Source organism: Salvelinus sp. IW2-2015, linkage group LG19, assembly GCF_002910315.2.
Source record: "Salvelinus sp. IW2-2015 linkage group LG19, ASM291031v2, whole genome shotgun sequence".
NCBI classification, from domain to species: domain Eukaryota; kingdom Metazoa; phylum Chordata; class Actinopteri; order Salmoniformes; family Salmonidae; genus Salvelinus; species Salvelinus sp. IW2-2015.
In genome coordinates, this window is record NC_036859.1 from 8,675,729 (window position 1) to 8,689,531 (window position 13,803).

The 13,803-nt window shown below is 43.5% G+C and overlaps 1 protein-coding gene across 3 annotated transcripts in view; it reads left to right on the top strand.

The window, feature by feature from the left end:
- Nucleotides 1–1,638, top strand: part of LOC111979541 (endothelin receptor type B) — a 17,533-nt gene extending 15,895 nt beyond the window's left edge. For all 3 annotated transcript variants that reach the window (XM_024010138.2, XM_024010139.2, XM_070448784.1), the window contains one exon: nt 1–1,638. This exon is cut by the window's left edge and continues 1,968 nt beyond it. The gene's annotated coding sequence lies outside the window, so the exon portion shown is untranslated.
- Nucleotides 1,639–13,803: the final 12,165 nt, after the last annotated feature.

The following is a 13,803-nucleotide window of genomic DNA, read 5'->3' on the forward strand; positions in this document are numbered from 1 at the left end:
GTTCCTAATGTTTTGTACACAGTGTATATAGTGTACATAGAAGTCCTGTGGTTGTGATGATGTGCCTGCCTCTTTCCTACCCTTTGCTTACCTCTATCTTTTTAATTTACCCCCCAAAAAAATATTAGGAAAGAGAAAGACACGAGAAGTAGACATCCTAGACATCAACCTATCACTACAGTTGACTCCAGATGCAAAACTGCATTAAACCAAATCCTGAGCCAGTACAAATAATGTACAGTACTTGAATTAGGACTGGTGACCACAGCGTACGCTCATCAGGAGTTGATTGTACTTCATTGAAGTCAATGAGTCAAATCTCCCTAAAGACAAACTACTGTAACGTAAACTTGGATCTCACCACCCCAAACCCTTCGGGGGATTTTTTTTTAATGATTGTTTACTCCACAACCCTTTTCTTCAAAGCTGTTTCGCTGCCCTCTCTCAGTACAGAGTGTGACCAAAGGCACGCATCATGTGAGACTGAGCGCTTCTTTGACCTGGGAATGTCCCTTCGGGCTAATGCAGTGTCACGCATGTCACATTACCCATGAAAGATACCCACTGTCCCTTCACCCCTATCTTTCTCTCCCTCTATTCCTCCCTCTCTGCTGTCATTATTAACAACGGTGCCAGTGATGAGTTCTGATGTTTGGAAAACAGTGTGCTTTCACAGCTCCTTGTCGAATCAGTGCCCAGCAATGAACCCTACATTGATGGCAGCATTAGAAGATCAACAGACTAGCCTTGTGTGTGTGTGTGTGTGTGTGTGTGTGTGTGTGTGTGTGTTTTGAAAGAACAGAGAACACATACGCTCACTCTCCTGGCACTGCAGTAAAATCACTTCAAGGTAAACGTTTTGAAATAACCCAAAGTCACGATCCTCACTCACTCAAGAGAATGCCAAACGAAGTTGTGTGGGGCCGGAGTGTGAGTGAGTGTGTGTGTGTGTGTGTGTGTGTGTGTGTGTGTCTSATMCACACGTGTGTATGAAGTTTCAAATACATCGCAAGGAGAAACAGAGAAGAGTAGAGCAACCTTGCCACAACTTTGATCCAATGCTTTATAACTAGCTCATGGACATATGAACAACAAGCTGGGCACACCAAGTCTTATGTGGATACATACGGTAAATCCAGGAGAAACGACCCTGGCTGAGCTCTAAAGAACTAGTAGAGGGTCAAGTCGAGTCTTCATGCCAACAGAGGGGATTGATCAGTTTGGTTTGATGATTTATTGAAAAATACCTTCTGGGTTTTCTCCCTGTATTCTCCGTTATAAGAGTAATGGTCAGACCCCTCTGACAGCTTCTGTCTTTCTATGTCCAAAAACCTGTCATCTCCATTTACACCCTTTTARTGGAGGTGCGAGGTAGCCTAGCGGTTAGGAGCGGTGGGGCAGTAACCGAAAGGTTGCCGGATTGAATCCCAGAYCCGACTAGGTGACAAATCGGTCTGTGTGCCATTGAGCAAGGCACTTAACCTTAATTGCTCCTGTTGATCTGGATAAAATGACTAACATGTAATTGTCAAAGGATATGATATCAAATTTTGCCATAAAATATAACACAATTTGCAAATACCCCAAAGGTGATATTATATCTATGTAATGACTGAAATAAAGATATCTTCATTATGATCTGTCTCTTTGAATGAACTCCTCCGATGATCTATATCTTTGTATATCTATACCTGTATGTYTTTCCTAAATCTGAGAAAAAAGGACCTGACGAAGTCCTGAAGTGTGTAATTTCAGAGGGTGGATCAGGAGTGGCTCCAGGAGTTATCAAGGAAAGGGAGAATGTCTACAGAAGGTAGTCATGGTCACGTGCACGTACACACGCACGCATCCAATCAGATTGTGCGACTACAATATGTCCTACTACTACTATATATGACATATTACTATATACGATATATTAACAGTAGGGGAGTGTACCTATCTTTTTGGGCCAAACCAACAAATTCTTGGACCCCCAGTTTAAACTCCGCAGCAGTGGAGGCTGTTGCGGGGAGGACGGCTCAATATAATGACTGGAAAGAAGTAAATGGAATGGCATCGAACACATGGAAACCATGAGTTCGATATTCTTGATACCGTTCCACTCATACCTCTCCAGCCATTAAGATGAGCCCGTCCTCCCCAGTTAACGTGCCATCAACCTCCTGTGCTCAACAGATAAAGGGGGAGGAAGATGGGGATAAAAAGAGAGATCAAAGCTACCCCACACAGTATTATTTTCATATATCTCGATAAGAGTTGAATGTAAAACAAAGTATTGTATGCTAACCGGCATCACATTCTCTCTTCTATGTGGCATGGTGGCCCTATGCTACCCTACCATACACACGCAACAGCAGACATGACTCAGCGGAGAAGAATGCCTCATACCGGCCAGGGGGAATAGATGCTTTAGCATGTAGTGGTGMTCCCTTTTCAGAGATTAGGGACCTGCTTGAAAGCCTGACATGAGCATATCGGATAAATGTAAACTCAGTTTGTGTACATTGCAGTTAASCTAGTTCCAGTCGAGTCAGATTAGTGGTGTCTTAAAAAAGAGGAAGGAAGGATAGGCCTATGTTGAATTATGCATGACTGTATTAGCAGAGGGCCTACAGTTCTACAGTCCTTGGAAAAGATATGTGTCCTGTGCACGCTGGCCAATAGGGAGTGCTAGTGACTATGTAATTGAGAAACAGTGTTCATCTCACATACTTTTATTTMATTTGATTTAACCTTTATTTAACTAGGCAAGTCAGTTAAGAACAAATTCAAGAACAACATTTTTACAATGATGTCCTAACCCGGGAAAAAAACTCCCCTAACTCGGACGACGCTGGGCCAATTGTGCACCGCCCTATGGGACTCCCGATCACGGCCGGTTGTGATACAGCCCGGGATCAAACCAGGGTCTGTAGTGACACCTCTAGCACTGAGATGCAGTGCCTTAAACTGCTGCGCCACTTGCCCGAGTGGTGTTTGTGTGCACTGTGCATGTACGGTATGCTTGCTCTACCCTCTGTACCTTTGCATTGCAAATATACCTGTGTTTACCTTTGCTTCTTGCTGACAATGGTCTTTGCCAGGGGTTACCTACCACAGGACATGTGGCCAATCAGAATTCACAGTGGGAAGGGCCCGTAGGGTCAGTGCTTTTTGGGATCCTTGGGACATCCCTACCCTAAACCCTAACCCCCCTACCCTTACCCTAACCTTATAGGGATTCTTCGGGAGTTTACTTCCCCAGAGTCAGATGAACTCATGGATATTATTTCTATGTCTCTGCATCCAGCTTGAAGGAAGTTAGAGGTAGTTTRGCGAGCCAATGTTAAATAGCGTTAGCGCATAGACTGGAAGTCTATGGTATCTACTAGCACGCTAGCAGTTACCATAGACTGCCAGTCATTGTGCTAACACTAGTTAGAAACTTCCTTCAAACTGCACGCAGAGAGATAAAAATGGTATCCATGAGTTCGTCTGATTCCGCGATGGTGGATAAAGGGCTTCATTGCCAAAATCCTGAAGTGTCCCTTTAACCCTTGCCTTAAACATTTAACATTTCAACCAATGGGGTAGGGTCCTCCCAGGGACAGACCGGGCCCTTAGGGGAAAGAGGAAGCAGAGCAGTAGTTAGAAGTCACCCCTTGGATACTGATCGGAGGTCAGTTTGGTGTTCTCCGACTAGTTATTGTTAGAAGTTTGTGACGYTAAGCTGATCCTAAATCTGTGCCAAAGAGCAGCCTCGTCCCGGAGTTTTTGTGTCACAGGAGAAAAAAACWGTTTCCTGTTCTCAGGTTTGGTCGTACCAGCCAGCTGCTACACGTAGACATAGCACGAAAGGCACAAAACAAAAACAAGGTAAGCTCACTGTCACTATGATAGTCTATACAGAGGAGACCATTAACATGCCCTGTTAAAATGAAGCGCTTTGTAACACAAAAACTAGTCGCAACTGAGCTGCCACCAACGTGAAGGAGACGAGGCCTTAGCTTTGCCGGAGTATTGAAGCACATCATCATGAGATGCTTTGAAAGATTACATGGTGTGTTGGAACACCACTTATTCAAGTTTTGTGCAACACCCTGCCGGAGACTTCCGGAAAAGGTTGAAACACTATTTGGTGTTTCAAATCCTGTCTAGTGCAGAATTAGATAACTTCTTCTAGAGTAGTTTAATATTTACAGTGCCTTCGTAAAGTATTCAGACCCTTTAACTTTTTTCACTTTGTTACATTATTCTAAAATGGATAAAAACTTTTTTTTTAAATCATCATCAATCTACACACAATACACCATAATGACAGAGCAAAAACAGGTTTAGACATTGTTGCAAATGTATTAGAACATTTAAAAAACAGATCACATTTATATAAGTACTCAGACTCTTTACTCAGCACTTTGTTGAAGCACCTTTTGCAGCAATTACAGCCTAGAGTCTTGGGTATGACGCATAGGCTTGGCACACCGGTATTTGGGGAGTTTCTCCCATTCTTCTGTGCAGATCCTCTCTAGCTCTTTCAGGTTGGATGGGGAGCGTCGTTGCGCAGCTATTTTCAGGTCTCTCCAGAGATGTTCGGATGTGTTCAAGACCGGGCTCAGGCTGGGCCTCTCAAGGACATTCAGAGACTTGTCCCAAAGCCACTCCTAAGTTGCTGTGTGCTTAGGGTTGTTGTCCTGTTGTCCTGTTGGAAGGTGAACRTTCGCCCCAGTCTGGAGGTCCTGAGCGCTCTGGAGCAGGTTTTCATCAAGGATCTCTCTGTACTTTGCTCTGTCATCTTTCCCTCGATCTTGTCTTGTCTCTCAGTCCCTGCCACTGAAAAACATGCTTCACCGTAGGGATGGTGCCAGGTTTCCTCCAGGCATGAAGCTTGGCATTCAGGCCAAAGAGTTTAGTCTTGGTTTCATCGGACCAGAGAATCTTGTTTCTCATGATCTGAGAGTTCTTTAGGTGCCTTTTGGCAAASTCCAAGTGTGCTGTCACGTGCCTTTTACTGAAGAGTGGCTTCCGTCTGGCCGCTCTACCATAAAGGCCTGATTGGTGAAGTGCTGCAGAGGCGGTTGTCCTTCTGGAAGGTTCTCCCATCTCAACAGAGGAACTGTGGAGCTCTGTCAGGGTGACCATAGGGTTCTTGGTCACTTCCCTGACCAAGGCCCTTCTCCCCCGATTGCTCAGGTTGGCCGGGCGGCCATCTCTAGGAAGAGTCTTGGTGGTTCCAAACTTCTTCCATTTAAGAATGATGGAGGGCACTGTGTTCTTGGGGAACTTCGATGCTGCTGACATTTTTTGGTTCCCTTCCCCAGATCAGTTCCTCGACACAATCCTGTCGCCGAACTCTATGGACAATTCCTTCGACCTCATGACTTGGTTTTTGCTCTGACATGCACTGTCAACTGTGGGACCTTAAATAGACCGTTGTATGCCTTTTCCAAATCATGTCCAATCAATTGAATTTACCACAGGTGGACTCCAATCAAGTTTTAGAAATGTCTCAAGGATGATCAATSGCAACAGGATAAATACCCCACTGAGCTCAATTTTGAGTATAATAGCAAAAGGTCTGAATACTTTTTTGTTTTTAATTTGTAATAAATTTGCACAAAATAAACTGTTTAAGCTTTGTCATTATGGGGTATTGTGTGTAGATTGTTGAGGAAAACATTTTATTTCATCAGTTTTAGAATAAGGCTGTAAAGTAACAAAATATGGACAAAGTCAAGGGGTCTGAATACTTTCCGAATGCACTGTAACATTGATTTATGTATCTGATAATTTGCCAGGCATTGCAGGATACTGTATCTGCCTCTAAAGTCTTAAGATGAACATGTGGGAATGGGTCCTTTCATTACCGAATGTCATTTTGCCTGACGGTTTCGATATCCGTTCATAATGATCTACTATTATAACTCACTTTACAGTCGTACCRGTACACGGGTTGAACATTTGTTTGGGTTGTATAGAAACATGCTGTAAATGACGTCAGAGCTCCGCTTCACATCACAGTATGGGTTTTGACTCACAGCCGCTCTGAACTTTAGCACCGCAGGAGACAAGAAGTTGACCCCATCCCTTCCGTTAATTGGGCAACTTTTTGCAAATGTTTTGTCTGAGCGAGGGAAATGCTATAAATGAACAGTGCTCAATGTATTTTGAAAGAGGAGACGTTGAGGATTATAATAAARACCCCACTGGGCACACACTGGTTGAATCAACGTTGTTTCCACATCATTTCAATGACGTTACACCAACGTGGAATAGATGCTGAATTGATGTCTGTGCCCAGTGGGACTGCCTTGATGTCATACAAGCAAGCCAAACACCCGAGTCCAAATTTGCAKTTCACATTTCCATATCATAAAATAAATGTCATATACAGTGTCAATGTTTTTTTATCAKTATGTTTAGTGTATAGTTACAAGATGACTTGGCCTCATACCCTGGGTTGTTCTGAACAGGACAGAGCTTATGTTTATCTATTGTGAAGAAAGTCCACTGCAGAATAAGCACCTGAATGCACCTCATGACTCCTTTCTATAAGCACCAAAAATTACACTCGGCTTCTCTGAATTMCCTTGTGAAAGCCGAACACTGAGATCCACGGGAGGTGGGTGGCGACTTAATTGGGGAGGACGGGCTCGTGGTATTGGCTGGAGCGGAATAGGTGGAATGGTATCAAATACATCAAACACATATTTTCCAGGTGTTTGATGCCATTTCATTTGCTCCATTCCAGCCATTATTATGAGCCGTCCTCCCCTCGGCAGCCTCCACTGGTAAGATCATATTTTATTTCTTAGCTAGTGTCTCGATCGTCGTAAAGAGGAGACCAAGGCGCAGCGTGAGTAGAGTTCCACATAATTTTAATCAACTGAAACTCACCTAACAAAGAAACGAACCGCTACAGCTGTGCACTCAGGCAACTCAATGTAGACAAGATCCCACAACACAAACGAGGAAAATGGCTACCTAAATATGATCCCCAATCAGAGACAACGATAATCAGCTGTCTCTGATTGGGAACCATATCAGGCCAACATAGACATACAAACCCCCTAGACATACAACACCCCTAGACATACAAAAACCCTAGACATACAAAAACCCTAGACATACAAAACTAGTGTACCCACCCTAGTCACACCCTGACCTAACCAAAATATATAGAAAAACAGAGATATCTAAGGTCAGGGCGTGACAACTAGTCATGTTGGCAATAGAACTTTCAAATGCTTTCAAATGATGCCAACCTGAGCCAGATTGCAATGTATAACGGGCCATTTTTGGATTGCGTAAACAACAACGCAACAACAAACAAGACAACTACAAGTGTGCTTGCTCTAGTCCCTCAATGGCACAGCTAGGAGAGCTCAAAGCACCTTCTAGTTGAAGACTAMAATGAKATTACTGAGGAACTGTGCACATTTTGGAGAGGTGTGTGGCTCCCATAATCTCCAAACTGTTCCCTTTCAATTGCTACCATGCTTATGCATATGCATTTCATATTACTTTGGTAAGAAACATTTCAATTTAGCCCTATCCATACAGGCCAATTCCCACYAGTGTAAAGGGTTCATTAATACTCATAGAAGTATACTTTTCTTTTTTCAAAGGTGAATACAACATTGTGTAAAATAATAATAACAATAAAAATAATAAAGTCTAAACATTTTGAATTACCCACAATACTCTAAAAACAGAGTCAAACGGCAAGATAGGAAGTGCAAGGAGATTAAAACCAGACTTCAAATGAGTTCAATCAACCAATTCTCTCTCTTTGGTTATCATCATAATATACTTACATTTTGTGACACATATTAAGTTGTATGTATTATTTTTMGGGGGGGTAAAAGAAAATTAATAAATCATTGAAATTACTTACGTTCATTTTTATTGAGTCTGTTGGTTGTTTTTGTGTCAATTAAAATTCAAGAATATTTTTTTACAGTGGCTGTGTGAATGTTTTACAGTGGCTGTGTGTTTAACATTCCATTTAAAACAATGAAATGTACCATCTTACTGCCCCAGAAGTCACCTGTCCCCCCCTTTCACTCCTTCTCTGTCTCCTCCCYTTTTTAATCTGTCTAAATAAAGCATTGAAAAAATTAAGGTGGAATTCCACACAAACAAAATCATGATCATGAATTGTATTTGCATTTCTTAACCATTTGATTGTATGACAAATATTTGTGTATGTGTTTTAATGTTGCCTTTTACATGTACTGAAACCAACACAAAAGTGTTTTCACAACACTCTTAAAAACACCAATATTCAGATTGAAGAACCACTTTGGGTGTTTCAGAGTACTTCTATTCTGTTTTAAAACTGTCACGCCCTGACRATAGAGAGCCTTTTATTCTCTATTTTGGTTAGGTCGGGGTGTGACTAGGGTGGGTTATCTAGGTTATTATTTGTCTATGTTGGCCTGGTATGGTTCCCAATCAGAGGCAGCTGTTTATCGTTGTCTCTGATTGGGGATCATATTTAGGCAGCCTTTTTCCACTGGGTTTTTGTGGGATCTTGTTRGTTTGTGTGTAGTTGCCAGTGTGCACAGCATTTGACTTCACGGGTTGTTTTTGTTTTTGTTTTTGTGAGTTTTTTTTATTAAACATGTGGAACTCTACGCACACTGCGCCTTGGTCTGTTAATTCTACAAACGACCGTGACAAAAACACTATCATAAGGCTTACATTGGGTTTACATTCAAAAACCCAAACACGAGTGTGACTGTCAATGATTTACTTGACAAAAACAATGGGATTGTGATAAGGAGGTTGGTGGGTCTGTGTAGTAGCTCGAGATTGAAGTGAAAGTGTTTTGTGCTCTGCAGTTGAACATCGCAGCAARCCCAGAACTGAGGTTGTGAGTTTGGCATCCATGTGAGGAAAACCCAATTCAAGGAGGCTTAGGGTTCTATGTGTGTTGTATTTTAGAGTTCTRATCTCTTCGTATTGTATCTGTGTGCATGTCTGTTTGTTTAGGGCTTTAGAGTATTTACATAAAGTATCCAGGCCCCTGTGGCTTTGCAGATGATAAAGATAAATAGTCCAACATGCGCGCGCACACACACACCAACACGACAGACACACAACACAAACACACACACACACACACACACACACACACACACACACACACACACACACACACACACACACACACACACACACACACACACACACACACACACACACACACACACAAAACAAGGGGGTTAAAGGATCATTCAGGATTTTGGCAGAGGCCTTTTATCATGAAAATCAGATTTTTAAGTCTCTGTGTCCAGTATGAAGTAAGTTAGAGGTGGTTTTGCGAGCCCAATGAACTAGCATTAGCGCAGATGACTGGAAGTCTATGGGTATCTGCAACATGCTAGCATGTACCCATAGACTTCAATGACTGGAAGTCTATGTGTATCTGCTAGCATATACCATTGACTTTCAGTCATTGCGCTAGTTAGCCAACTTACATCAAACTGCACGCAGAGACATTAAAATGATATCCATGAGTTCACCTGGCTTTTCCTATATCTATCCTACCCGTCTTTCTAAGGTCTTCGAAAGCCAACGTTAACAAACAGATTACCGACCATTTCGAATCCACCGTACCTTCTCCGCTATGCTATCTGGTTTCAGAGCTGGTCATAAGGTGCACCTCAGCCACGCTCAAGGTCCTAAAACGACATCATAACCGCCATCGATAAGAGACATTACTGCACAGCCGTATTCATCGACCTGGCCAAGGCTTTCGACTCTGTCAATCACCACATTCTTATGGCAGACTCGACAGCCTTGGTTTCTCAAATGATGCCTCGCTGGTGTTACCAACTACTTCTCTGATAGAGTTCAGTGTGTCAAATCGGAGGGCCTGTTGTGCTGGACCTCTGACAGGTCTCTATGGGGTGGCCACAGGGTTTCAATCCACGGGCCGACTCTCTTCTCTGTATTTACATTTCAATGATGTTCCTTGCTGCTGGTGATTCTCTGATACACCTCTACGCAGACGACACCATTCTGTATACTTCTGGCTCCTGTTTGGACACTGTGTTAACAACCTCCAGACGAGCTTCAATGCCATACAACTCTCCTTCCGTGGCCTCTAACTGCTCTTAAATACAAGTAAAACTAAATGCATGCTATTCAACCGATCACTGCCCGCACCTGCTCGCACGTCCAGCATCACWACTCTGGARGGCTCTGACTTAGAATACGTGGACAACTACAAATYCCTAGGTGTCTGGWTAGACTGTAAACTCTCCTTCCAGACTCACAATAAGCATCTACAATCCAAAATTAAATCTAGAATCGGCTTCCTATATCGCAACAAAGCATCCTTCACTCATGCTGCCAAACATACCCTCATAAAACTAACCATCCTACCGATCCTCGACTTCGGTGATGTCATCTATAAAATAGCCTCCAACACTCTACTCAACAAACTGGATGCAGTCTATCACAGTGCCATCCGTTTTGTCACCAAAGCCCTATATACTACCCACCACTGCAACCTGTACGCTCTRGTTGGTTGGCCCTCGCTTCATACTCGTCACCAAACCCACTGGCTACAGGTTATCTACAAGTCTCTGCTAGGTAAAGCCCCGCCTTATCTCAGCTCACTGGTCACCATAGCAGCACCCACTCGTAGCACACGCTCCAGCAGGTATAACTCACTGGTCACCCCCAAAGCCAATTCCTCCTTTGGTCGTCTTTCCTTCCAGTTCTCTGCTGCCAACGACTGGAACGAACTGCAAAAATCTCTGAAGCTGGAAACACTTATCTCCCTCACTAGCGTTAAGCACCAGCTGTCAGAGCAGCTCACAGATCACTGCACCTGTACATAGCCCATCTTTAATTTAGCCCAATCAACTACCACTTCCCCTACTGTATWTATTTATTTATTTTTCTCCTTTGCACCCCATTATTTCTATTTCTACATTGCACATTCTTCCACTGCAAATCTACCATTCCAGTGTTTTACTTGCTATATTGTATTTACCTCGCCACCATGGCCTTTTTTGCCTTTACCTCCCTTCTCACCTCATTTGCTCACATTGTATATATACTTATTTTTCTACTGTATTATTGACTGTATGTTTTGTTTATTCCACGTGTAACTCTGTGTTGTTGTATGTGTCGAACTGCTTTGCTTTATCTTGGCCAGGTCGCAGTTGCAAATGAAAACTTGTTCTCAACTAGCCTACCTGGTTAAATAAAGGTTAAAAAAATAAATAAAAAAAAGATATTTTTAATTTAACCTTTATTTACTAGGAAAGTCAGTTAAGAACAAATACTTTTTTACAATGACAGCCTACCCCGGACGATGGTGGGCCAATTGTGCACCGCCCTATGGGACTCCCAATCACAGCCAGATATAATACTAATAATAAGCCTGGATTCGAACCAGGGACTGTAGTGACGCCTCTTGCACTGAGATGCAGTGCCTTAGACCGCTGCGCCACTCAGGAGGCCTTCCACTCAGAAGTAGATYAAGGGCCTCATTGCCAAAATCCCGAAGTATCCCTTTAAGATTTGTAGTTCACCAAAACATGTAATGTTATTCAGAGTCTCCCCATAATTTCTCCATGTTAGATTGGCTAGGCTTGGTCACCCGGGGCAAAAGAGGAAGCTTATCAGCTCCTTTCCTTGTTCCTCTATCTGCCTGGCCTAGTTCACAATGCGCTTTCTTTACACACGCACACGCACGCACGCACGCACACGCACGCGCACACACACACAGGGCATTGAGTGTGTTATGAAGCTTATCACTGTCCCTAAGGGCCTGGCAGCGACATCATAGGCTCAGATATGACTGAAGCCACAGACACAGATGTGTGTGTAATAGGACTGTGTCATGTCCCAAATCGTCTTAAAAACCTCCTTTTGTCACCATTGTGTAGGGAAGGAGACAAGTGCAGGAGCCATTTAACAATATTGGGACATACAGAGAGACACAGAAAACATGGAGAAGCGTTACCGGTAACCCAACATTCTAAACAACCATAATACAAGACGGCAGTCTGGCAGACGAACAATGGAACATTGGTCTCCGTGGTGACAGCTTTTCCCGCGTTATAATAGGCCTCCTCCGCTCCCTCCCTTTCTCTCAGGAGGAAGTGGAGCSCACAGAAAGGGTTGTGCTTCCTGTGCGATAACAGCCTCAGTTGCATCTTGCTCTCTTAGCCGTCATGCACATACACGCACGCACACGCTGTCAGCTTAGAACAGGAAACCCACATTGGGCAGTATGGAGGAGGGAGTTGAAACCAGGTTGACTACCAACAGTCTTAATCAACCTCCTGTCCTTTCCTTGGCCCATTCAATTCAAAATTCCTCTCCATTGTGACCAGTGCTGCCACAAGTGTCAAATATCCCATTATACCCTATGCTATGCAAGCAACAACACATATAGCAACAAAATCTGCTGAACACAAGCAAAACAGAACAGCAAATGAAGACATTTTTCGTTTGGCATTCCCAGAAGTCTCCTGTGAAAACATATTGGCATTCAAAATGAATAGGCATATGACTATAGCATGCATGTCTGCCCTGTGAGCAGCTCTTTGTCTCTCTAGGGAAGTCTCCTCTCTCTTTCTTTCTCTAAAGGGTTAAGGGTAGAGTGGGAGGAGATCAGGTAAACGCAGGTGTGTAGCATAACAACTGTCGTCATGGTGCCTGTCACCGAGCTTGCTTACCTACTGCAACCTGACACCTGAGAGAGAGAGAGAGAGAGAGAGAGAGAGAGAGAGAGAGAGAGAGAGAGAGAGAGAGAGAGAGAGAGAGAGAGAGAGAGAGAGAGAGAGAGAGAGAGAGAGAGAGAGGAGAGAGAGAGAGAGAGAGAGAGAGAGAGAGAGAGAGAGAGAGAGAGAGAGAGAGAGAGAGAGAGCGAGAGAGAGAGAGAGAGAAGAGAAGAGAGTATAGATAGATAGATAAATAGATAGATAGATAGATAGATAGATAGAAAGAAGAAAGGCGAGAGAGGAAGAGAAGAGGGGAAAAGAGAGGGAAAGAGGGACAGAGGGAGGGAGAAAGAGAGGAGGGAGCAAGGGGACATGGTAGACCAGCAACGCAGAAACAGGATTTTCTGGTGCTAACAGCAGTCAGTAACTGCCGCCTGAAGAGAAGAGAAGGTGAGTAAACGAGTGGAGAAATGTGTGAGTGACTGAGTGAGTGAACAAATAGGGGTGAATGATGGAGGAGAGCGAGAAAGAAACCAGAAGGCATACAGGAATAAGTGTGGTGTGATCCTATCTAACTGACACCATGGACAATGCCTGGCGTGAATGCAGAGAGGACAGGCCAGGGCTGGTTATGGTTGGGGTTGTGTCTTTCAGACCACATGATGATGGTTGTATAAGCAAATTTCTGGGAACAACAGACAAAGTATATCTAATCTAATGTAACCCTAATGATGTAGGAGTCACAGTCAATCATTACCTAGCCCCCTTTTGTGATTCCCCACCCCTTTCTCTCTGTAGCAATCTAACCCTGTGTGTCTGTCTGTTAGTTCTGTGCTTATCTCTCATAGGAGCTATCCAAACACATTCCTGCATACCAAACCAGAGGAAAAACACATATCTGAAATGAGGGGTTTCCTTTCAACAGACACACGACACAGACAGACCCTAACGCAGATGCCATTGTGTGACCTGAGCATTAGGACCTCTGAGCAGACACAGCTGCTCGTTTTTTGCCTCCCTACCTCCCTTCCACACATCAGTACACTCATATAACACACACACTCATGACTCACTCCGGAAGCTGCTTTCCTGTTGCTGGTTTGGCTTTCTTCTCAGATACGGGGAGCCTGAG